Source organism: Lissotriton helveticus, chromosome 4_1 (genome assembly GCF_964261635.1).
Source record: "Lissotriton helveticus chromosome 4_1, aLisHel1.1, whole genome shotgun sequence".
Classification (NCBI taxonomy): domain Eukaryota; kingdom Metazoa; phylum Chordata; class Amphibia; order Caudata; family Salamandridae; genus Lissotriton; species Lissotriton helveticus.
The window spans coordinates 128,033,061-128,057,023 of NC_136063.1; the positions used below are offsets into that span (position 1 = coordinate 128,033,061).

General features: G+C 42.6%; 2 long non-coding RNA genes across 2 annotated transcripts in view; one reads left to right on the forward strand and one right to left on the reverse strand.

Moving 5' to 3' along the window:
• LOC144827054 (uncharacterized) overlaps positions 1–20,009 on the forward strand; it is a 527,350-nt gene extending 507,341 nt beyond the window's left edge. The window contains exon 4 of the long non-coding RNA XR_013609998.1: positions 19,910–20,009. This is a non-coding gene — a long non-coding RNA (uncharacterized LOC144827054). The remainder of the gene's footprint in view (positions 1–19,909) is intronic.
• LOC144827055 (uncharacterized) overlaps positions 1–23,963 on the reverse strand; it is a 732,152-nt gene that overhangs the window by 543,957 nt on the left and 164,232 nt on the right. The window lies entirely within an intron of this gene.

The following is a 23,963-nucleotide window of genomic DNA, read 5'->3' on the forward strand; positions in this document are numbered from 1 at the left end:
TTTTTACCGCCAGCACGGTTTCCCCGTCTATGTATTTTTCGGAACGCTTTTTTGTGGCTACGGAAGCCAGATTAGTTGCTTCCGCTGTGGCTGTGTCAGCCAATGAATTCCCTGCAGCGTGAACGCCATCACGCTGATGACTCAGTGTATGTATCACGTGAGTCTTTTGTAGTTCTTTCTTCAAAAGAACTACTTGTTCCCAAAGCGATTTTTGCTTGATTGTGGCACCTGTGTCATCTTTGTAACCGTTTTGAACAAGTCATTATTGTATGATTTGACGCAGGAATGCGAATCGCACACTATTAGTGTCGGGAATTCGCGATCGGCTATGTCGAGCGCCATTTTTAAAGCTATTAATTCAGTTTGTTGACCTGAATTGTCTTTTACAGATTGTGACCTTATTACCAGTGGTCTCAATTTACCTTCGCACCACCGGCATTTGACAACCTTGCAGGTAGTGTTCTAAGCTTGTTTTCCCCAAACTGAGGGTTCTACATAACTGTTTGTGTATATTACGCAGGCGTAAAGTTGTATGGGCAGAATGTCGCTAGGCAGAGGATATTCTTTTTCATATGTTAGATATTTCAATTTTTTCATTTCCGGGTCAAAATAGTATTTCACTTTTTCTGTAGCAAGAGAATTTTCCCATTGTATCCATTTTGGATCTAATGCCACGGTAGTTAAATTACATGGGCTTGTTAATGACTTGACGGCTGATTCTGCTGTTAAAACAGTAATCTGTCTGCCTTGGGACTGGGCTCTTTCTTTTTCTACAGCTGTTTGAACCGCATTTACAACATTTTTCGCAAGACTGAATGTTTTTCCAGGTTGTGAGTACAAGTGTGATTTGTAAGCTATTGGTATCTTTTCTCCCTCATAAGAGGTCAGGTACGTGAATCCGCATCTTCCTGGGATGACTCGGATTACAAGGTTGCGTGTATTATCGCGAGTTTGCAATTTTGTTTTAGCTAACATGTGTGTTTGCAATGATCTCAAAATTTCTGTGTGTTTTTGAGTCCAATTGATTGGTTTAAAATCAGGTTTTATTAATTTATAGAGAGGTTTAACCCTCTCTGCATAATTTAGAATATAAGTTCTTCCGAAATTCAGGAAACCTAGTATTGATTGTAAGTTCCTCAGCGTTTTTGGTGCTTGGAGTACAGCACACTTCTCTAAGAAATTGTCTGCCAGGCTTTTGCCTTCACTTGATAATTCATATCCTAAAAACAGGACAGTCAGATGGGCAATTCGTGACTTTTTAAAGTTGAATTTGTAACCCTCTGCAGCAAACCCAAGTATTATGGTGTTCACTCTTTTCAAGTGAGTATCCAAGTCATCATCTGTTAGATAGATGTCATCAACATAAGATAATGCCTCATCATCATACATTTGTAGTAACTCTGTTACTCTTGCTGAGAATAATCCTGGGCTATTCTTGAACCCCTGTGGGAGTCGACAGAAATTTTTCTGCGAGCCCATTATTGAGAAAGCGGTCAAATACCTGCTTTCAAGTGGAATGTTTTGACAAAAGAATCCATTAGAGATGTCTAATGTTGTTTTGTATTTTTTGCGCACGATGTAAAGTATAAGCTTATCTTTAAAATCTATTTTTTGGAAGTCATCTACTTCATTAGCAGTTAGCTGGGCGATATATAGATATATATATTTTTGCCGCGAGTCGACAGTCATAATGTCAAACGACTATTATTTCCAGCAGGAACATCAGGGATCGCGGTAATCACTGTTTGCCCATGCGCGAATGAGCAGTGTCTGGTATCCACCCGCGCATGCGCGCAAAACTAGCAGCTTCTCCGTGTGTCCTTGTCCTGTTATGGCGATTGAGGCCAGTTTGGAATTTTTCCCTGCCGGTGTGAGACATCAGGGAGGGGCGGGGTGTGCTACTCGGGGTGCCAATTTATAGAGGGAGTTTCCCGCCGCAGCTCACCTCCACCTCCGCTCGCCTTCATTTCGAGGCACCGACGGAGAGGTAGGACGGTTGGGGCTCTTGTCCTCTGTTTGATTCTGATTATAATACAGCTTGGCCTAGCACACCACGCTATTTACTCAGCAACAAGCAAACGAGTTAGGCATAGAGAGGGGAGCCAATGTGGCCCCTGTCCCCATTACTTTTTAGTTGGGGTGTTGGCACTGTATTCCATTATGTATTTCATTATAGATTAATTATATTTCTGTGTAAATCGAGTACAATAAGTAGCAAGTTATTTTGGTCGACTGAGCGGCCAGTATTGTAATTGCTTTACGTCAGGTAGATTTACCTTGAGGTAGACAATGGGATTTCTTTTTGGTCTTGCTAACATGACTAAATATCCACCTTGTAGACTTTGATGTGTATTGGGGGACAGTCTTGGCAGAGTAGCAACTACCATATGTCTGTTGGATTTTGAATGTAGAACGATTGGTTGAACATGGGAAAGCTGTGTGCTTACTGTGTCTTTTTCTACATCTTAGAGCGGGGCCTCATACTCCCGAGCGGTTGCCGGGTGAGGTGAGGCCATCACCCACACAAAGCTGGGTGAGTATCACCTTTGAGGCAAATCCTCAAGGTGATTAAGCTAGTATGCTTTTCTCCAATGCAGAATGTAAATTATTCGTGCAGGTGTGTCTGTATTGTTTTCACGTGTGTGCACTATGGTGTCAATGTGGTACCTGTTGTGCCTTCAACATTTTGTCTCTTTGGTTTTTTTGATAGGAAGAAGATTTATTACTTCCCCTCGAGTGGACGCTTAAGTATTCTAAGTTTTTGATACAGATGTAACTTTTCAAGTACATGTTTGTCCTTCTTTTACTATGACGTCTTGTCTGTAGTTGCAGTAGCAAGATTTGCCATACAAGGTCCTGAAGAAAGCCGGGTTAGATGCCCTGAAGGCTGAAACATGTCGACCACACTATGACCACACTATTTAGCGCCAGAGGGTAGTCTTACTACCTAGCGTGTTTTTAATTCTTGACACTCGGACTTCGAGTTCTAAGAATATTCTTTGAAGTTTGGGTAGCCAATTTTATATTATTTTTAGAGCACTGCACTCTTTTCTTCAGTTTGTATTACTTTTAGGATACACACAATGATCATATCTTTGTGACATATTTTCCCGGACCGACACTATTTTGGTTGGACTTGGGATGGCATGATCATTAAATTCCCACATGACGTTAACTCCACCACATGGGTGGTCTGATGGGAATCTTATCAGCCCCCTGTCGCCAAGAAGTCTCATGTTGGGCACTTGTGTTTCACGTCTCACCATTGGTGCTGCACGGGTGTTACTCCAGACACACACTTCTCTTTGACTTGATCTGCTCTTTTGTGTTTTGTATCTGTAAGACTGGGGAGCGAGCAGACAGGTCATTAAACTGTCCCCCTGACCCTCCACATACCCTGTTTTGTTTCTTAGTATTTAGTGCAGCCTTTGGTTGCGGGTCCATTAAACTAGGTAGCAAATATAGTATAATTTGCACCTTTCGAGCTCATCCAACTTAACTAAGCGTGTTGCCCCTCTGTCTACCGCTACCCATTTTCCATCATCCCGAATCCTTTTTCTTTTTCGTCTACAAAATAAAGAAGAAAAAGCTGGTATATGTGCCATAGTTAACACCCTTGGCTGAAGTCAAGAGATAGTTTTTCCTCTAAACCAATAGCCATGACTCCTCTTCCCCTTCTAATGTCTCCCTGTTTATTCCTTATATCAGCGATGGAGCAAAATGTTTCAGTCCTTATGATATTATAATCCTCTTTATGAAGGATGTGGCCTCGCTATTTTATGTTGTCAGTAACAGTGCTAATACAATATTGTAACTGATCCATTGTGACCAACTAAATTCACAGAAGTAGGGTTATATCTCCCTTAGGAATGTATATCTGTCCAATATGACGGTGATGTTTATGGAAAGCAAAAGCCTATCTTTCAAATTTATCTTTGAAAGTCATTCACTTCATTAGCTGAATTGTTAGTTGGGCGTTATATACATGTTTGACCACCATGGTCATATGTATGTAAAGTATAAGCTTATCTTTAAAATCTATTTTTTGGAAGTCATCTACTTCATTAGCAGTTAGCTGGGCGATATATAGATATATATATTTTTGCCGCGAGTCGACAGTCATAATGTCAAACGACTATTATTTCCAGCAGGAACATCAGGGATCGCGGTAATCACTGTTTGCCCATGCGCGAATGAGCAGTGTCTGGTATCCACCCGCGCATGCGCGCAAAACTAGCAGCTTCTCCGTGTGTCCTTGTCCTGTTATGGCGATTGAGGCCAGTTTGGAATTTTTCCCTGCCGGTGTGAGACATCAGGGAGGGGCGGGGTGTGCTACTCGGGGTGCCAATTTATAGAGGGAGTTTCCCGCCGCAGCTCACCTCCACTTCCGCTCGCCTTCATTTCGAGGCACCGACGGAGAGGTAGGACGGTTGGGGCTCTTGTCCTCTGTTTGATTCTGATTATAATACAGCTTGGCCTAGCACACCACGCTATTTACTCAGCAACAAGCAAACGAGTTAGGCATAGAGAGGGGAGCCAATGTGGCCCCTGTCCCCATTACTTTTTAGTTGGGGTGTTGGCACTGTATTCCATTATGTATTTCATTATAGATTAATTATATTTCTGTGTAAATCGAGTACAATAAGTAGCAAGTTATTTTGGTCGACTGAGCGGCCAGTATTGTAATTGCTTTACGTCAGGTAGATTTACCTTGAGGTAGACAATGGGATTTCTTTTTGGTCTTGCTAACATGACTAAATATCCACCTTGTAGACTTTGATGTGTATTGGGGGACAGTCTTGGCAGAGTAGCAACTACCATATGTCTGTTGGATTTTGAATGTAGAACGATTGGTTGAACATGGGAAAGCTGTGTGCTTACTGTGTCTTTTTCTACATCTTAGAGCGGGGCCTCATACTCCCGAGCGGTTGCCGGGTGAGGTGAGGCCATCACCCACACAAAGCTGGGTGAGTATCACCTTTGAGGCAAATCCTCAAGGTGATTAAGCTAGTATGCTTTTCTCCAATGCAGAATGTAAATTATTCGTGCAGGTGTGTCTGTATTGTTTTCACGTGTGTGCACTATGGTGTCAATGTGGTACCTGTTGTGCCTTCAACATTTTGTCTCTTTGGTTTTTTTGATAGGGAGAAGATTTATTACTTCCCCTCGAGTGGACGCTTAAGTATTCTACGTTTTTGATACAGATGTAACTTTTCAAGTACATGTTTGTCCTTCTTTTACTATGACGTCTTGTCTGTAGTTGCAGTAGCAAGATTTGCCATACAAGGTCCTGAAGAAAGCCGGGTTAGATGCCCTGAAGGCTGAAACATGTCGACCACACTATGACCACACTATTTAGCGCCAGAGGGTAGTCTTACTACCTAGCGTGTTTTTAATTCTTGACACTCGGACTTCGAGTTCTAAGAATATTCTTTGAAGTTTGGGTAGCCAATTTTATATTATTTTTAGAGCACTGCACTCTTTTCTTCAGTTTGTATTACTTTTAGGATAAAACAAACCAGACTAGGTAGGGGAGGGCCTAAGGGGAGAAGTGTTTAGAGACTGAACGGTACCTTGTCCCCCAACTAAGTAATACACAACACGAGAGGTACCAAGAGTCTGTACACGGGAGCCTATGAAGTACTCACTCTGTGAAAAGACAAAACCAACAGGTCAATGTACAAGTCATTCACGATTGACATGTAATACTAGGAGAAGATAGAAAAGGAAAGGAACCTAAAGGGATAGGAGAGCCCCAAAGGACCTGGAAAAAATCCCCATCAGCCCGCTCAATAGCGGAATGTCGTCATCTGGGTAGAATGGTTGACAATAGCAATGTCCAGCATGCCCTTCCTTAGGAGACACCCAAGGCTAGCATAGTCCTGGACTGTTGCGTTGACCCTCAACCAGCAGAGACTCGGACTGAGTAGGGTTAAATTGCAGTGCTCAAAAAAGATGTGAAAAAAGGAAAAGAAACAAGGTTCATAATCCAAGTGTTGTAAAAATACCTACCTTGATGTCATGAAAAAACTTTATTGGATCTGACCATCAAGGTGGTATGGTTAAAAGCAGAGTGGAAATAGCATGCAAGGAATTGCTATTAAATCATGAGTCTAATATGGTCGACATGTTTCAGCCTTAAAAAGGCTTTCTTCAGGACCTATGATATACTACTGCAATAAAGAAAATTGTGAAGGAACTTACTGGGTAAAAAGCCTCAATAAGTAAATCTGTACTCCAAAGATAAGGAGTCACAAGTCTTCTCCTGTATATGAAACAATCAGAACAAAGAGCGCCAGAGCGTCAAACATGATTCTTATTGTCAGCAAGAGGAAAATCTAGGTGTGAAGTACACTATAGACTCCTACATATTTCAACTCACCCAATTTGAAGGGAGGAAAAACCTCACCTCACCTGGCACTTGCTCACAGTGAAGGAGGCCACGCACTAGAAAAGAAAGAAGAAAATATATAAAAGCATACGTATCATTTAATCAGTTTTTAAAGATCAACACCAAAAAATGGTCCTAGTAAGGAGTCCACGAATTGTGATCACAACCTGGCACCTAAACCTCTACAGGGTAAGGCATGCCCTCCATTGGCGGCCATGCACCCAGTTTTTAAAGGCACGCCAACCCATCAGGTAAGAAATTTTTTTTATGCAGCACTGAATAAAGACTCCCATAGTTGTTTATATTCACCAAAGTCTACTGAAACAAGACACACCCATACGTGGTGTCCTGTATCTAAGTCAATGCGCAGAGGGTGATAGCTAAATAGTCAATCCGCAATAGTTAGTGGAAGAGCCCATTGGCCCCAGAATCCACAGAGATGCTTCCAAAAAACGTATTGCAAAAGGAGACAGCATCTGTGACCGGCCCCAAATCCTCACCTCTCCGTCGTTGCCTCGCTCCAAACTGTGAGTCGAGGGGGAGGTGAGGACATCAGGTACACGGCGCGAACAAATAGGAAGGATGCGGACCTGCGAGAGAACGAGGTCTATTGCCTTGGTATCCAATCAGCGGAGGAGATATCAAGACGGACTACATAGAAAGTGCTCTAAGTTACGAGTCGCTGCTCGCTAACGCTGAAGCTCCGCCATTGGTCCATTATGGGCCAATCAGAACAGGGCGCATCAATGTTACACGACGCGCATCAAAGCTGTATATCCGGGTTTGAAGATATCACGTAATTGGCTCATTCTGGGCCAATGGAATAGGCTCCTCTGTATTGGTTGAAATGTAAACAGAGCGCCGCATCCGCTCATCTTGAACGCGGCGGAAAGCCGTGCACAATAAAGAATGCGCAATGTTTTGCATAATGTTTGTCAAAGGAAAGAAAGGGGCAAATTTGACTCCTCTTCTAAAAAATATGTATACACACACACTAATCATGCCGGACCAGAGCACAACACTACCGGCGCTCTATTCCGTAACCGCCGCTGTGCTGGCTGAGTACCCTGTACGCAGAGTACAAACATTGGATCAAATATAGGATCAAAGGTCAACCAAACAAAGAGGGCCATGTGTTCTGATGACATATAGACCAAAGTCACGGCCAAGTAACGCTATTGCAAGGGCAGTTTGTTTCAATCCAACTATGCCCCAAATATGTATATAAGTGTATATGGCCCCATGCGCCCTGCCATGGAGGCATGGAATGACGTTCAAAAAAAGGTGTATGGATACACACGCTGACTCCTCATATTGCAAGAAGGAACTGGCCAATGTGAGTACAAAGAGCCAAGAGGCAAACAAGCCTATTCGTTCCAAAGTGGAACAGATCAAAGGAAATTCATGAAAGACTGGTATTTGCGGTGCAGTCAAAAGATAGAGCCTCAGAGTTGTAACCACGGGATATCATCATTCAACCCCTCCGTGTCGCTCCTTAATTTGTACACCCACTTTTGCTCCTTTCTCAGTAAAAACTGTGAGATGTCTGTTATGTGGTCAGGTATAAAAGGTTGTTCAAGGACCACCCATTGTAAGTCATTTGCTGTGTGTTTCGCCTGTATGAAATGGGATGTAAGGCGAGTTGCTTGTTTACCGCGTCTGATACTTTTAGGATACACACAATGATCATATCTTTGTGACATATTTTCCCGGACCGACACTATTTTGGTTGGACTTGGGATGGCATGATCATTAAATTCCCACATGACGTTAACTCCACCACATGGGTGGTCTGATGGGAATCTTATCAGCCCCCTGTCGCCAAGAAGTCTCATGTTGGGCACTTGTGTTTCACGTCTCACCATTGGTGCTGCACGGGTGTTACTCCAGACACACACTTCTCTTTGACTTGATCTGCTCTTTTGTGTTTTGTATCTGTAAGACTGGGGAGCGAGCAGACAGGTCATTAAACTGTCCCACTGACCCTCCACATACCCTGTTTTGTTTCTTAGACTGTCTAGCACTGTCTGGGCCCACTCTCCGTTTTTCAGCTGTGTCCTCAGTATCCTCGGCATGTTTGACTATTTTAATGCTGGCTACCTTCTTTCTTGGAAATTGTAATTTTTTACTTTGATGAGCAGGTTCTTTGTCTTTGGACTTGCCGTGCTCTTCCCTGTTCTGACCATCCTCTTCTTTCCGATTTCTGCGAGGTAGTCTGAAAAGATCGAGAGGGACGTGTATCAATATCTTGATATCTATCAGGTTTCTTCTGATTATCCCTATTTCTAAGGTTGTATCTTTTCTCAGAGGGCTCCCTCTGGGGAGACTTGTGTCCTTGGTCCGGAGATCTTTCTCTCCGCCGAGGAGACCTTCCTCTGGACTGGAATCTTTTTTCTTTGGGAGTGGATTGTTTATTTCCATCCCAGCTCTTTTTTGTAGTGTTTAGATTATTTTTAATAAATATCTTTTCAGGATTTTCAGTTAGTTGGGGTTTTACGGGTTTCCCACCCAAACTATCTCTTCCTAGTTCTTCATAGGATTTTTCTATGATTCGGTCAAGTTCAAATGGTTGTTCTGCTATATCTGTTTCTTTCAATTTCTGGCGGATCGCCACAGATGCTGCTTCCCCTTTTATGTTGGCTAATAATATAGCCGAGACCTGCTTGAAGTCTTTTAGTAATTTCATACCCAGAGTTAAAGCAGGTTCTGGACCGTATTCATTTTGAATCTGTCTTAGTACATCGGGTATTACCGCCATGGATGGAACACCATGTGTTTTTGTGTAAATGGAGGCAAAGACTGTGCCCCAAGTGTCACAGTACTCTACATGTGGTGCGATCCCCATTGGAAGACAGATAGTCAGAATTCTGTGTTTCTCAGTAGGGGTAGTATCCGAAAATACCGCCTCTATTTGAGTGATTTTTTGTGCTAACCAGAATGGAATTTGTTCCCGTTTTATTGGTACTTTACCCAGACATGATTGTATGTTCTGTGGTGTAATTTTGTTTGTGTTCCCCTGATGAGGGGTCAGCTGTGGAATGTTAATAGCTGGTTGGACTGTTGAAGTCCGCATTACATATTGGACTAATTGTCTATGAATTTTAATTAGTTGTTTTAGCTGTGCTAAAAGTTCTGGTATTGACATTTTTTCAATGTCTGGATGTGGTGTGTAGCTGGCTTGAACCGGCCACGTTGCTCCTAGTCTACCTAGTGGACCGAGCCTGGTGATGTGATTATTTTGTTTTAGGGCGCCTTTAAACCAGAGCAGGTGCTCTTGGTATTTTAATGGGATTTCCACCTCCTCGAAAGGAGTGTATTCATCCGGAGGTTCCTCTATTTTGTAATAGTGGAATTCGTGTGTGACAGCGTTTGCTGCTGGAAAGTTTATCCATGAATAGAATACCTCTGTCTGCCGATATTCATGTGCCTCAATTACGAATACGACTATACCACCTCTCGATGTTAGTCCATTCTCTATAAGTTTAAGAGTTATAGTTTTTCTTATGTTGACCGGAATGAGTATTGCATTCGGGTCGGTCTGTGGGAGACTAGTGTCATCCTCTAGGAGTTGAGCTGCTATTCTAGCTGTCTCCCTTTCTTCTTCACTTTCTGCCATTTTACTGACAGAAAGGTTTTTGTTGCAGATCAAGTTTCAAGGAAACAAAGATTAGGTGCACAATATTTTTGGAACACTGTATCCTTCAACGTTGAATAAACCAAAACTAAACATAGAAATCTCTTCCTACTAAGTTCCGGCGGATTTTTAACCTTTCACCCACTCCAGACGTCTTTTGGAGTATTTACGGGAAAAGGGTCTGTGTGAAAAAGCACGACTGAGTTACTCTAACGTCTTGCGTTAGATTTATCGCCTTACCAAACGTTGGGCGCCATGTAGTGTAGTTCCTATATTCCCAATAGGCTCTGCGCATTGGAATAATATATTCAGCAGTGTAGACGTAGGTCTGAGGTTATCTAGGTCTGTACAGACTATATTAGACTTAAGGTTTGCCAGCTAGCTCAGAGGTCACTAGAAACTTTCTCGAATAAACGAGGAGGAGTTTAACCTCCCTGGATAGACAAGAAGGGATTAGCTTCTGACAACCATAAAACATGACAACTTTGCTCTCCCTGAATAAGACTGTATCTCTAGAGTCGTGTGAAAACAATAGACAGCTATTTCACTCAGTCAAAATGTGCGTACTTAGTTTCACCAGAATGCAGAGAAAAGAGAGACGGGCGTTTTCAATAAAAGGTGTTATTTATTGAGCAGTCTTCTTCCTCATACAAGAGAAATGAATTGCCACGATTGTAATGCTCATGGTAAAGTAAAGTGCGTACAGTAAAAGGAGGATTATAAAATAACACTGTAAAAGCATTGATATGGTTTCTTAGCCATATGATACTTTAAAATAGATAAAATAGATACATACATATATACATTGACTAATCGTACTCAACTGGTGCTTCTAAATACGCCTCCCCCGGTGTACCTGACCTAAGCCTAATACGTGGGAAGGAGTAAGTAAGTAGCAGTTTAAGTTAAGTTTGTTTTGCCAAGAATATGACTCAAGAATTCTCTGTAAGGGTTTAGTCAGTTCCGTACCTGGGTAATAGAAAGCAGGAGGTCTGGTATCTCTCTCTCAGGACTCGATATCCCAGCAACCCACAAGGGTAGGCTGGAAACGCCGGAGCTGGATTTCTCGGCAGGAGAAAAGACAGCGTCTTTCTCAGCGCGTCAAGGAGGAGGGGAAGCGTCCGTGGGCTCTCGCATCAGCTGGGCTTTCGGGCAAGTAGATAGCTGCTCTGCTCCACATTCACCACCGCGTGTTTGCTTAAGGCAACTTTGGTATATTTATACCTGAAAGGTGCCTGGGTTTGACCTAAGGTTGGACATAAGACGTCAATAAAGATGTCACTAAGAACTGGCCGTTCTTACAGTGCTTTACAGGAGTTCTAGGACGAAATCAAAACAAAGCAAGGGGGATTTCCCAGGTTGCTGGAGGCTTGGTTTTGTTTAGAGAACACGGTGTGCTTTACTAGGGGGCCGGAGAAGTAGCCTTGCTTAATGTGACAGCATGTGCTACGACTGAATTATGGATATGATTATTATGCCGTTGTATGGATATTATTGATTATAACCGGACAAGGGCATAAAATAGGAATATCGATTCAGGTTTCCTAGATAAAACACTACAATAAGTGAATAGGATGTGTGGTGGAGTGTAATGTTGATGTAGGTGTATAAGTATATTTAATAGTGTTCAATTGATCTTTGTTAGCATGTATGAGTGATTCTATAGGTAAGTGTTTAGATGTGACTGTAGATGTAGGAATCACTGAGTGGGTTTTCCGAAACTTGTATTGGTGTGTCAATGGTTTCAAATATGGTACTCCATATTTTATAATGAATGTTGAAAGTTTATACTAGTGTATGATAATTTGTATCAGATTGTCCCGTGCATGATATCATCAGTGATGTCATTTGATATGTCATCAGTGATGTCATCAGGGATGTCACTGACCATGTCATGAATGATGTAATATGTGACATCATCAGCAGTGGATTGCAGGCGCGCGAGTTATAGTTAGTACAACTAACTATAACATGGGAATTTCAATGGTTTTGTACACGTGAAATGTCCAACTAACTATTACAACCCTAAAACCTGTGGTTTTTTCAGAGAATTTCTAAGGATTTTTAAATGCTAATTCCGAACTATAACATGCCTGAAACCTATGGTTTTATCAGTGACTTTCAAACGTGTTTTAAATGGTAATTCTTAACTATAACATGTCTGAAACCCTTGGTTTTTTCAGTGAATTTCAAAGGTTTTATAAATGACAATTTTTACATGTATTAATTCTTATATTTATTTTTTTATACTGATTTATTAAATGTTTTCAAACTATTTATTTTTAGAAATTTTATTTTTTAAATGACATTATAATTACATTATACATAACATTACAAAATATATTTTCTCAGAATGAATTACTTTAGTTTAAAAACTTTGCAAATAGGCAATAGAGTTTTAAGTACAGTAGTTACAGTTGTAGCAATGGGCAACACAATTTCAAACACAATGCAACATTGAGCTGAATGGTAATTTCTAGATAAATGCAACTAGTTACTTTATGGATTACTTTTCTAACCACAGGACTGGGTCCTACATTCAGTCCTGGGACATCTCCTGTAAGTTGACTAAAAGCGTTTTGGTTGCAGTAGTGATTTTTAAAGAATATTATTGTATTTTAAAAGTCGACACAAAAACTTTTTCACATAGAATCACCAATGTTATCCTATGGGAGGAAATTCACTTAGCAAGTAAGGAGTGTTATTGTTACTTTTTCTTACTCAGTGGTGGATCCTGGATCCAGCACTGGTGCATGTCCTGTAAACAATTGAAAGAATCTGTTTAAGTCATACAGGCGATTTTTAAGGAATATTTGTAGTTTGTGAAAATAGATACTTAGAAACCTTTCTGGTGAAAACCAGACAATGGATTCCTACAGAAGGAAATACAAGTTACTTGTAAGTATGGTTAAAATTACTATTCAGGGTCATTGCTGGGCTAAAAGATACAGCACTGAGTTCTCTCATGATAACAGGTGAGTAAATCGGAATTCGTTATTCAGATGATTTTAGGTGAATATTTAAAAGTTTCAAAACTCCACACTTAGCAGAATTTCCAAGTGAAATTAGTCAATGTTACCTTATGGGAGGAAATTCACTTAGCAAGTAAGTAGTGTTATCGTTACTTTTTCTCACTCAGTGGGGATCCTGGATCCAGCACTGGTGCATCTCCTGTAAACAGTTGAAAGAATGTGTTTAAGTCATACAGGCGATGTTTTAAAAATATTTGTAGTTTGTGAAAATAGACACTTAGGAACTTTTCTGATGAAAACCAGACAATGGTTTCCTATTGAAGGAAATACAAGTTACTGGTAAGTATGGTTAGAATTACTTTTCAGGATCAGTACTGGGCTCAGAGATGCAGCACTGAGGTCTCTCCTGATAATAGCTGAGTAAATCGTAATTTGTTGTTCAGCTGATTTTAGGTGAATATTTTAAAGTTCCAAAACTCCACACTTAGAAGAATTTCCAAGTGAAACCAGTCAATGTTAGCAGGTAAGTAGTGTTATCGTTACTTTTTCTTACTCAGTGGTGGATCCTGGATCCAGCACGGTGCATCTCCTGTAAACAGTTGAAAGAATGCGTTTAAGTCATACATGCGATTTTTTAGGAATATTTGTAGTTTGTGAAAATAGACACTTAGAAACTATTCTGGTGAAAACCAGACAATGGATTCCTATGGAGGGAAATAGAAGTAACTGGTAAGTATGGTTAGAATTACTTTTCAGGGTCAGTGCTGGGCTGAAAGATGCACCAGTGGGTTATCTCCTGATAACAGATGAGTAAATTGGAATTCGTTGTTCGGATGATTTTAAGTGAATATTTAAAAGTTGCAAAACTCCACACTTAGAAGAATTTCCAAGTGAAACCAGTCAATGTTAGCCTATGGAAGGAAATTCAAGTTACTAGTAAGTAAGGTTAGAATTACTTTTCAGGATCAGTACTGGGCTCAAAGATGCTGCACTGAGGTCTCTCCTGATAACAGGTGAGTATATCGGAATTCGTAGTACATCCAGTAAGCGTCTCAGAGCTGCGTAGCAGAAAGATGTAAAAAGGGGCACGGCCTGCACCACCTCTCTGCAATGCAGCGCAGAAGTGCTTCCTGGAAGCACCTGGTGGGCTACTTGGCCCCCATGGTCCCTCAGGTTTGAAGTGTATTTTTTTCCCCAACTTAAAACGTGCCACAGGGTGTGTTTGCACACATCATGTCAGGCCCCTCCCCTCCCTTCACCACTGTGTAAATGTGCCCTGTCACCGTTCTAAGTTGAGAGATTAAGTCCCCTTCAATTCTTAGGGTCCCTAGGGTCAAACTAGCCCACTAGGTACCTCCAGTAAGCGCCACAGAGCTGCGTTGCAACGAAGTGTAAAAAGGGGAGTGGCCTCTGAACACCTGTCTGCAACGCAGGTCCCTGGCGCATACTGGAGATACCTGTTGGCCTATTTGGCCCTCAGGGACCCTCAGTATTCAAAGAGAATTAATTCCCCAACTTAAAATGCTCCACAGGGCGGTTTGCAGAGTGGTAAAGGAAGGGGGTGTGGCCTGAGGTGATATGTCTGCAAACACACCCTGTGGCGCATTTTAAGTTAGAGAATTAATTCCTCCTCAATCCTGTGGGTCCCTGTGGGCCAACTAGCCCACCAGGTACCTCCAGTATGAGCCAGGAGGCTGTGTTGCAGAGATGTGTTCAGAGGCCACGCCCCTTTTTACAACACTGTGCAACGCACCTCCCTGGCGCTTACTGGAGATACCTGTTGGGCTATTTGGCCCTCAGGGACCCTCAGTATTCAAAGAGAATTAATTCCCCAACTTAAATCGATCCACAGTGCGCGTTTGCATAGTGATGAAGGAAGGGTGCATGGCCTGAGGTGATATGTCTGCAAACACACCCTGTGGTGCGTTTTAAGTTAGAGAATTAATTCCTCCTCAATCCTGTGGGCCCCTGGGGGCCAGTTAGCCCACCAGGTACCCCCAGTATGCGCCAGGAGGCTGTGTTGCAGAGAGGTATTGAGAGGCCACGCCCCTTTTTACAACACTCTGCAACACAGCTCCGTGGCGCTTACTGGAGGTACCTGGTAGGCTAGGTGGCCCCCAGGGACCCTCAGTATTGACAAGGAATTAATTCCCAACTTAAACTGTACCACAGGGCGTGTTTGCACACATGTGAACTCAGGCCCGCCCCTTCCCTTCACCACTGTGCAAACACGCCCTGTGGCGCGTTTTAAGATGGGGGATTAAGTCCTCTTGAATACTGAGGGTCCCTGGGGTGCAACTAGCGCACTAGCTACCTCCAGTAAGCGTCACAGAGCTGCGTTGCAGAGAGGTGTAAAAAGAGACGTTGCCTCAGAACACCTCTCTGCAATGGAGCTCCCTGGGGCATACTGGCAGTACCTGGTGGTCTATTTGACCCCCAGGGGCCCCAGTATTCAAGGGGAATTTGTTCCCCCTCTGCAAACACGCCAGGGGGTGCGTTTGCAGAGTTGTGCAATGTGGGGGCGTGGCCTCCGGCTGCGATCCCTTTTTTTTTTTAAGTAGGGGGGCTTTTTTCAAATTGTTTTAGCCCTGGGGACTCCATCTCCCAGGGCCTGCCATCACATTCTTTTTTTTAATATTAAAAGTATTAGGAAGGGGGCCTGCGGCCCCCTCCTGAGGCCATAATCTGCCCCAGGGACCCCATTCCCGGGGCATGGGCCTTTTAAAAAAAAAAAACAATTATTTGGAGGGGGGCTGCCCTGCCCCCCTCCTGTGGCCACTTATGGCCCAGGGACATCATCCCCTGGGGCTGGCCCTTTTAAAAATGTATTTATTTTTGTATTTCATTTTGGGCAGGGGGCCGTGTGGCCCCCTCCCGGGCCACTAATAGACCCGGGGACCCCATCCTCTGGGGCTGGCCCACTCCGTTGGGGACCATGGGGGGGTCTCCAATCCCCCCATGGTCCCAGGTGGCTCCCCGCATCCAGCTAATATGCTGCTCCCCATATGAAAAAGCAATCTGATTTGCTATTTGGAAGAGCGAGCAGGTTTCCTGCTCCCTCCTCCAAATAGCAAAGCAGTTTGCAATGACAGGGTGGGACCCGCGAGGCTCCCGCCCTGTCATTGCAAACAGCAGTGTCCCTGGGGTGGGCACCCCGAGACACTGCAGGAGCCAGCCCTGGGTGGTGGCGGTCCCCAGGGCCATCAAAGGCTCCAGGATGGGGGCTGCGCGGCCCGCCTCCCATCATTTGAAAAGCCCCTGGGGGTGGCGGTCCCCGGGGCTTAGGGGTCCATAACGGACCCACAAATTAAAAATGTAGTGCCCCAGGGAGGTGGCGGTCCCCGGGGCATGTGGGGTGGCTCAAGCCCTCCCCACACAGGTTTTATTATTTAGCATGTACTGATGTCACTTAACAATAAATAATGATGAAGTTTGATTTTACAGAGTTAAGATGGTGGCCATGTAAATAATGCCAAGTCCTTTCTTAATTTTGTTGACACATTGAGATCATGTGACACTTGATAATTGTAACAACCAATAGCATAAAAGAGTATGTTTCAATGGCGGCTTTTATGATATACGAGACTAAGCCATAGGCGAAACGCGTCTTTCATGTTTTGCGTCCACTGATTTTTGAAAGTAAACCCATTTGGTTGCAGAAAACCCTGTGAGTGCCTTTCCTATTCGAATGGATGGTGGGAAATCGAGCGTGATATGTACGCGGCTGCACCGCCTCGTTGAAGGCACCCGTCCTTGAAGTGCACCGTGAGAAGGTGCAAGCGGAGTGAAAATATATATATATATATATGTATGCAAAAAAGAAGGTGGAAAGCAGCCCTTGTTAGAGCACTCTCAACACCAGCGACACTCTAGATCTGCTCACCTCAAATGTCTGTTTTTCTATCAAAGTTTTTAAGCATAGGATTAGCACAGTGCTATCCACAGCGAGATAGAAAACGACAAAGTCTTTTGCAATTTATACAGCAAAGTCTTTAAGCATAGGACTAGTACAGTGCTGTCCTTGCCGAGCTGTAAAATTACAAAAGCCATTTATCTCTCCAGGCACAATATTACAGCTTTTAATTAGTGAAATACCAACTCAAGCCAACCTGAAATGAGTAAAAGCAACCCCTGACACAGTGTTTCGCTCTAATTAGAGCTCTTTAGAGAGGTATAGCTTTGTCCAGACACAAGGGAGCACCCAGTATTAAGTCAAAACAAAACCCTTTCAGGCATAGAGTGACGCATAAATTATGCAAAAAAGAAGGAGCGAACTCTGGGCAGTTCTCAAGTTTAGGTGGAAAGCAGCCCCTGTTAGAGCACTCTCAACACCAGTGACACTCCAGATCTGCTCACCTCAAATGTCTGTTTTTCTATCAAAGTTTTTAAGCATAGGATTAGCAAAGTGCTATCCACGCCAAGATAGAAAACAACAAAGTCTTTTGCAATTTATACAGCAAAGTCTTTAAGCATAGGACTAGTACAGTGCTGTCCTTGCCGAGCTGTAAAATTACAAAAGCCAGCGCAACCCTAGATTCGGCAGGTAACGTCAGTGGTCCCGTACCGTAACCAGCCAGGGGGAAGATCAGGGACTTCCCGCAATTAATTCTCAGACCCGAAGCCTCACCAAAGCAGTCCAAGTGCTGGAGCAGGACAGGCAACGACTCCCGCTGGGCCATTAAATAAAAGAGGGCGTCGTCCGCGTACAGGGAGACCACGTTGCATGTGTCGCCCACTGTGATACCCCACTGCGCCATTTCTGTTCGGACGTGGACCGCCAAAGGCTCGATCGCAAGGGCAAAAAGGAGCGGCGAGGGGGGACACCCCTTCCGCGTGCCCCGTCCCAAGAGCCATTCCTCTGATCGTGCTGCACCAAGCCGCATCCTGGCCCGAGGGGCTTTGTATAGTATGCGGACCCAGCGACAGACGTCGGGGCCCAACCCCACCACCCGGAGGACCTCCAGCAGGTACACCCAGTTGACGGTGTTGAACGCTTTAGCAAGGTCAATCGACACTAGGACCATCCGCTCCTCCCTATCGCGTACCTCATGGATAATGTGATTCAGTCACCTTAGGTTCATGGCGGTGTTGCGGCCCGGGATAAACCCACATTGGTCGGGGTGTACCAGGTGGGTCATATGCGGCGCCAGCCGGGTGGCTAATAGTTTGGTCAAAACCTTCATGTCCGTGTTTATCATGATGATGGGCCGGTACGCCGCAGGGCCGCAGCCATCCCCGCCCGGCTTCAGGATCATACAGATTTCGGCCTGGTTCAAACTGGGCGGAAGGGTTTCACGTTCAAACGCCTCTAGGTACACTTGTGAGAGGAGGCGGGCCAGAGTATCCCCGAATGTCTGAGAGAATTCTGGAGGGAAGCCATCACCTCCCGGGGATTTATCCCTCAGCAGGCTAGCCATCGCAGCCTTCACCTCACGAAGCGTCAACACTGCATCTAGTTCCTCCGCGGATTCCTTCGGAAGGGCCTGGAGGGTGAGCCCCTGGAGATAAGGGAGGAAGGAGGCCTCAGTAACTGTGGGATCCGCGGTGTATACTGTCTGCAGGTGGGATCGGAGGACCCGGAGAATGCCCACTTCTGAGTGTACCATTCCCCCGCAGGCCCTCAGGGCCACAATCCTCTCTAGGGTGAACTCACGCCGGAGAATCCAGGCTAATAGCCAGCCCGACTTGTCTCCTTCACGATAGAGACGCTGCCGATACTGGCCCAGAGTGTATTTGTCTAAACGATTCAGTATGTCATGCACACACGATCGGGCTGCCTGTTCCGACTCCTCATTCATGTCGCCGGGATCTGGCAACGTTTGCTGGTGCAGAAGATCATCCTCTGCCTCACATAAGTCTCGAAGCAGCTGCTTCCGGACCCCATAGGGGAGGCCCATACATTCGCCTCGTATTACCGCCTTCAGGGCATCCCATTTGGTAGAATAGGCAAGGCCCCCCCTCCCAGTTCAAGTCTAAATAATTAGTGAGGGCAGTCTCCACATGGTCCGTCCCCACTTGGTCCTGTAAGAGGTCCATCGGCATCCTCCAGGTTCGAGGGCTAAAGGGCTGGCTCTCCCACTGGACAACGCATGTCACTGGAGAGTGGTCGTACAAGAAACGGGCCTGATGTGTAATCGTTTAGGGAGAGAGAAGCGTCCACATTTGCAGCCTGAACCCTGTCCAGTCGGCAATGTGTGTTATGAGTGGGGGTAAACATATATACAGTTTCTGTATCTGGTTACCCAGACACCACACATCGCTGACCCCTAAGTTCTGCATCACTTCCCGAAGACGCGCTGTCATGCGTGGTTTCATTCCTGTGCGAGGTGGGAATCTAGCTAAAACTAGGTCCAACACACAATTAAAATCCCAGAACCAAAGCAGAGGGGCCTCCAGGTCCGGAATAAGGACCTCCTGTAGGTGCAAAAAGAAGTCAGGGTCGTCTACATTGGGTGCATACGAGTTCAATATTAAGAGTTCCCTCCTGTCTAGCTTCACCCGCAGGAGCAGGTACCTGCCCTTGATATCCGCCTCCACATATTGGATGGCAAACGGGACCCCAGGGGCCACCCAAATCAGGACCCCCCTAGCATATGTAGAAAAGGAGGAGTAAAACACTTGGCCCCTCCACTTTTTCCCTAACTTTTGGGCTCCCTCATCATCTAGATGGGTCTCCTGCAGGCATGCAATTGAGATTCTGTGCCAACAATGTGTAACTCCTGAGATATATGTGTTTTATCTTTATCCATTTATTTAAAAATCTTTAACGATTGGATACACGTATAGTGGTTTTATGGTTATTGTATATTGTATTTAATGGTCTATACCAGGTACTTAATAAAATTTAATTAAAAAAAAAATAGAATATTATATTTTATAGATTTTTTATAATAATATCATATTTTTTTTCAGATATTGTTCACCATCATTATAAGAATCTTATTATGGCTAGAAAAACAGACAAGAAGAAACAACAGAAAAAGGACTATTATTTGAAGAAAATTCAACAGCAAGCACTGGATGAACAACAATATGTCGGGAAAAAGAAAAAGTCTTGCGGTAAGAGAACAAAATAATTTATTAAAACACTTTCAAAGCCTATAAAACAGTGTGCAGAATATGGAAAGTATAAAGAATGCCTTAACAACAAAAAAGAATAAGAAGAAAAAGATATAAAAAATAGAAATTTATATTCAAAAGACACAATGTATGGTAAAAAGAGGCAGAGCCAGTTTGAAGAAATAAGAGATGTTTTATAATAGAGTTGTCTTTAATTTTTTGAAATATGTGAAGAAATACAAAAGAAGAGCACCATTTTATGAAAAGTAAAAAGAAATTGAAATTATTGTTGAGAAGGCTTTTGAAGTAATAAGGAAATTATTCATTTTAGTTTTAAACAGAATTTGATCACTATATAAACCAATACATTTCATGAAGACCAAAAGTAAGAAGTATAGAGTAATTAACAGAACAATTTTTTGTCATTTTCTTTTGGTGTGAATGGAAACACAGTTCAAGTTCAGAGCCTTTTTTTAATGAAGAGAGTTATTTTCAGACCAATACTGTATTGCTTGCAGTTGATACTAGTGTTCTAGATGGTTTTTAGAAATGTAGAAGAACTAATAGCTGATGATGTTTTAGGGAGACGTCCTAAAGCCCCAGTGTATACTAGGGATTGCAGTGATCTATTGATATTTTACACAATTTCTTATGAAAGTATAGTAAAAAAAAGTGTTAAACAAAAGATTAAGATGTTGCAAGGACTAGATCCTTGCAGAGTGAGAAAAAAGACTGGTTAGCAAGGTCATTCTCTGGCTTGTCTTTCAAGGAAAGTATGTCAAAGTGTTTTTCATCATCTCAGAATGTTAGCAGTACATCATTCTCAAATGTCGAAGATAGTCAGAAGATTGTATTATGTAAAAAAGAGTGCAATAATTTTAAATGAGTTGAACAGTGCTCTTTTGCATGGGCCAGCATCAGATATAAAAAAGGTTTGTGATAAAATAGTGTTTTGTGACTTTGGTCCTGAACAAGAGAGTGCAGAAAGTGAGACCTTAATAGAAGTAGATGTTGAAGATAATGTGGAACATACTACTACAAAAGATTTTGAAGAACAAATTACAAAGTTTAAGGTGATTTCATGTGAAATGCCAAATGTTTCTTGTATTTGTTGCTGACAAACTCACTATGAAAATCTGACTAAGACTGTTGATCTATATTTAAAAACTGAAAGATTAAATAATGATAAGTGGAAGGAATTTTCAACTTCTTTGTTGGTAGAGGATTGCTTTGATTTAGGTTCTGATAAGCATATTTATAAATATTGTTATGACAAATAAGACGAGAATAAAATGCCTGCTAGAGTTGTCCATAATAATCTAGAGTTGGTAACTATTCCTCCAGAACTGATAGATTTAAATACGTATGAGTCTATTCTGATTCAATGTGTGCACTCATTTCAGGCTATTGTTCGTATTGTTCGTATGGAGCCTAAAACAGGTAACTTGCCTCCTACAGATTTACAGAGAGGATTAAAAGAAGAGTTGTATATTTACCTCTAGATTTAAAGACAAATATTGAAACTACTGGTGCAGAGAATGTAGAAAGTGAACCACTAGTTATTCTAGTTAATGGTGTTCCTACTAAGAGTAAGAACACCTGGCAGGAATTGGTGGATGTCAGGAAAGTGCAAAAGGCAACATTATATCTTGTTAAAAGCAATGATTACTACAAAAATGTGTATGTGAAAGAAGAAGAAATACTTTTAGGAGATGATAGTGAAACATCAAGTGGTCAAATTGAAAAAGTGGACATGTCCAAAAGTGAAGAAATGTATGAACATTATAGTGTACATCCACTTATTTGAAAGAAGTGATGGGGAATACCATTGAATTATTCCAAATGAAGAAAGTGAAGGGGACTCCCATGAGTGTATGGGAAAAAAGTTTGGAAGCTCGTTGTTTTCGGCTGCTGTTCCCAACTAGAAAAGGTGGACGAAATGACGAACGATCAGTGCAGGTTTCTGCTTCAGAATATTGGACAACAAGATTGTATGCAGAAGTTCCAAGATTTCGACAATGTATCCCATATATATGTAATCTTTTCTTTGAGAGTAACTTGTCTGGACTTTCACATGCAGTCAAACACATATTAAAAACAGGAGTACATCTTCAATGTTAAATATACGGGATGTGACCGCCAGGGTGGCGGTCACATCCTAATTTCAACGGAGGGAACGCCGCTGCCCGTGAGGACGGTCCCTCCACCTCGGGGGTGGCGGACGGATGCAGGTCCGTCCGCCATCATAATCGACTCCTATAAATGTAATTCCTACTTAATTACATATCAATTACTTTACACACTATAAACGCACAGCAAACACCAATATTACAATAATACACTTAACATAAGTATCAATTAATCAATTAATTAAAATTAATTACCAATTAATAAAAATTAATGAGCAATTAATAATTAATTAACAATAATATAATTAGCAAAAACGATTCATAAAAATAAATTATTACTTAATTACATTTATATTACTTCCCACCCTATTCCCCTATAAACCCATAACCCACTACAGAACATAATTATCAATTAATCAATTAATTAAAATAAATTACCAATTAATAAAAATCAATTACCAATTAATTAAAATTAATTTATAATTTCTAAAAAAATAAAAAATAATTTAGTATAATTAAATTACTTCCGACCCTATTCCCCTATAAACCCACAACCCGCTACGGTACTAAAATACAACATTACATTAAAATAAAGAATACATATTAAATACATAATAATGTACATAAAAATCATATAAAAATTGATATCATTAATATCGATATTACTGACATCGATATTAACAAAATCGGAATGCAGAGCTATTCTTAGGACTTATAAGTCCCAATTAAAATTAGCCCAAGCCTCTTTTTACCAGCTTGAGATATCTAAAGCCACTAACTCCCCCAGGGAAATGTGTAAAATCTTCAAGTCTCTGGTTACTCCGCCTAGTCCCCTGAACGAAGTGGCCGATCCTCTAAAACGGTGCGAAGAGTTAGCTAATTTTTTTAGCTCAAAGGTTGCTACCATCTACTCCTCCTTCTGTTTGAAGGAAGCTACAAATAATCTTGGACATTCCATTGAGCCCACAACTCGATTGGTCTCTTCACCTACTCTGGATGCTCTGTCCTTGATAAATCATTCCACAGTAGAAACACTTTTGGAGAATCTTAAATCGGGCTCTCCATCGGACATGGCCCCGCCCTCTGTCCTAAAACAAGTCTCTGAGGTGGTAATACCTATCATGAGGGATGTAATCAACTCCTCCCTTTCCACTGGAGTGGTTCCCCCACTGTGGAAACAGGCCAGAGTCAAAGCTTTATTGAAGAAAGCCAATCTTGACCCTGAGGTCTGGTCAAACTACCTCCCTATCTCCCTGTTGCCAGGGATGAGTAAAATCACTGAAAAGCGTGTAAATCTAGCATTATCCGCCTTTATTGAAAATGAGGCAGTGCTTCATCCAACTCAGACTGGTTTCAGAACATAACAGAGCACGGAGACCGCCCTGGTGGTTGTAGTGGAGGAAGTGAGGAAGATTGTAGATGCAAGAGGCTGCGCTGCGGTGGTCCTTTTGGACCTCAGCGCAGCCTTCGATTCGGTCAATCACTCCCTGTTGATCAGCCGCCTCGGTGTTGCCCTTAAATGGCTCCAATCTTTCCTAGCAGAAAGAACATTTTCTGTTTTTGAAGGGGAGTATACATCAAGACAGTTCCCCCTTCACTACGGCGTTCCCCAGGGATCCTCATTAAGCCCCACCTTATATAATATTTATATGAGGCCCCTGGCCGAGGTGGTACTTCCCTGGGGAATAAAATTGGTCACCTACGCCGATGACACCCAGTTAGTGGTCTCACTTATGAGGTCTGAAGACGGGACTTCTGGATCAAACAATCTGTCCCCC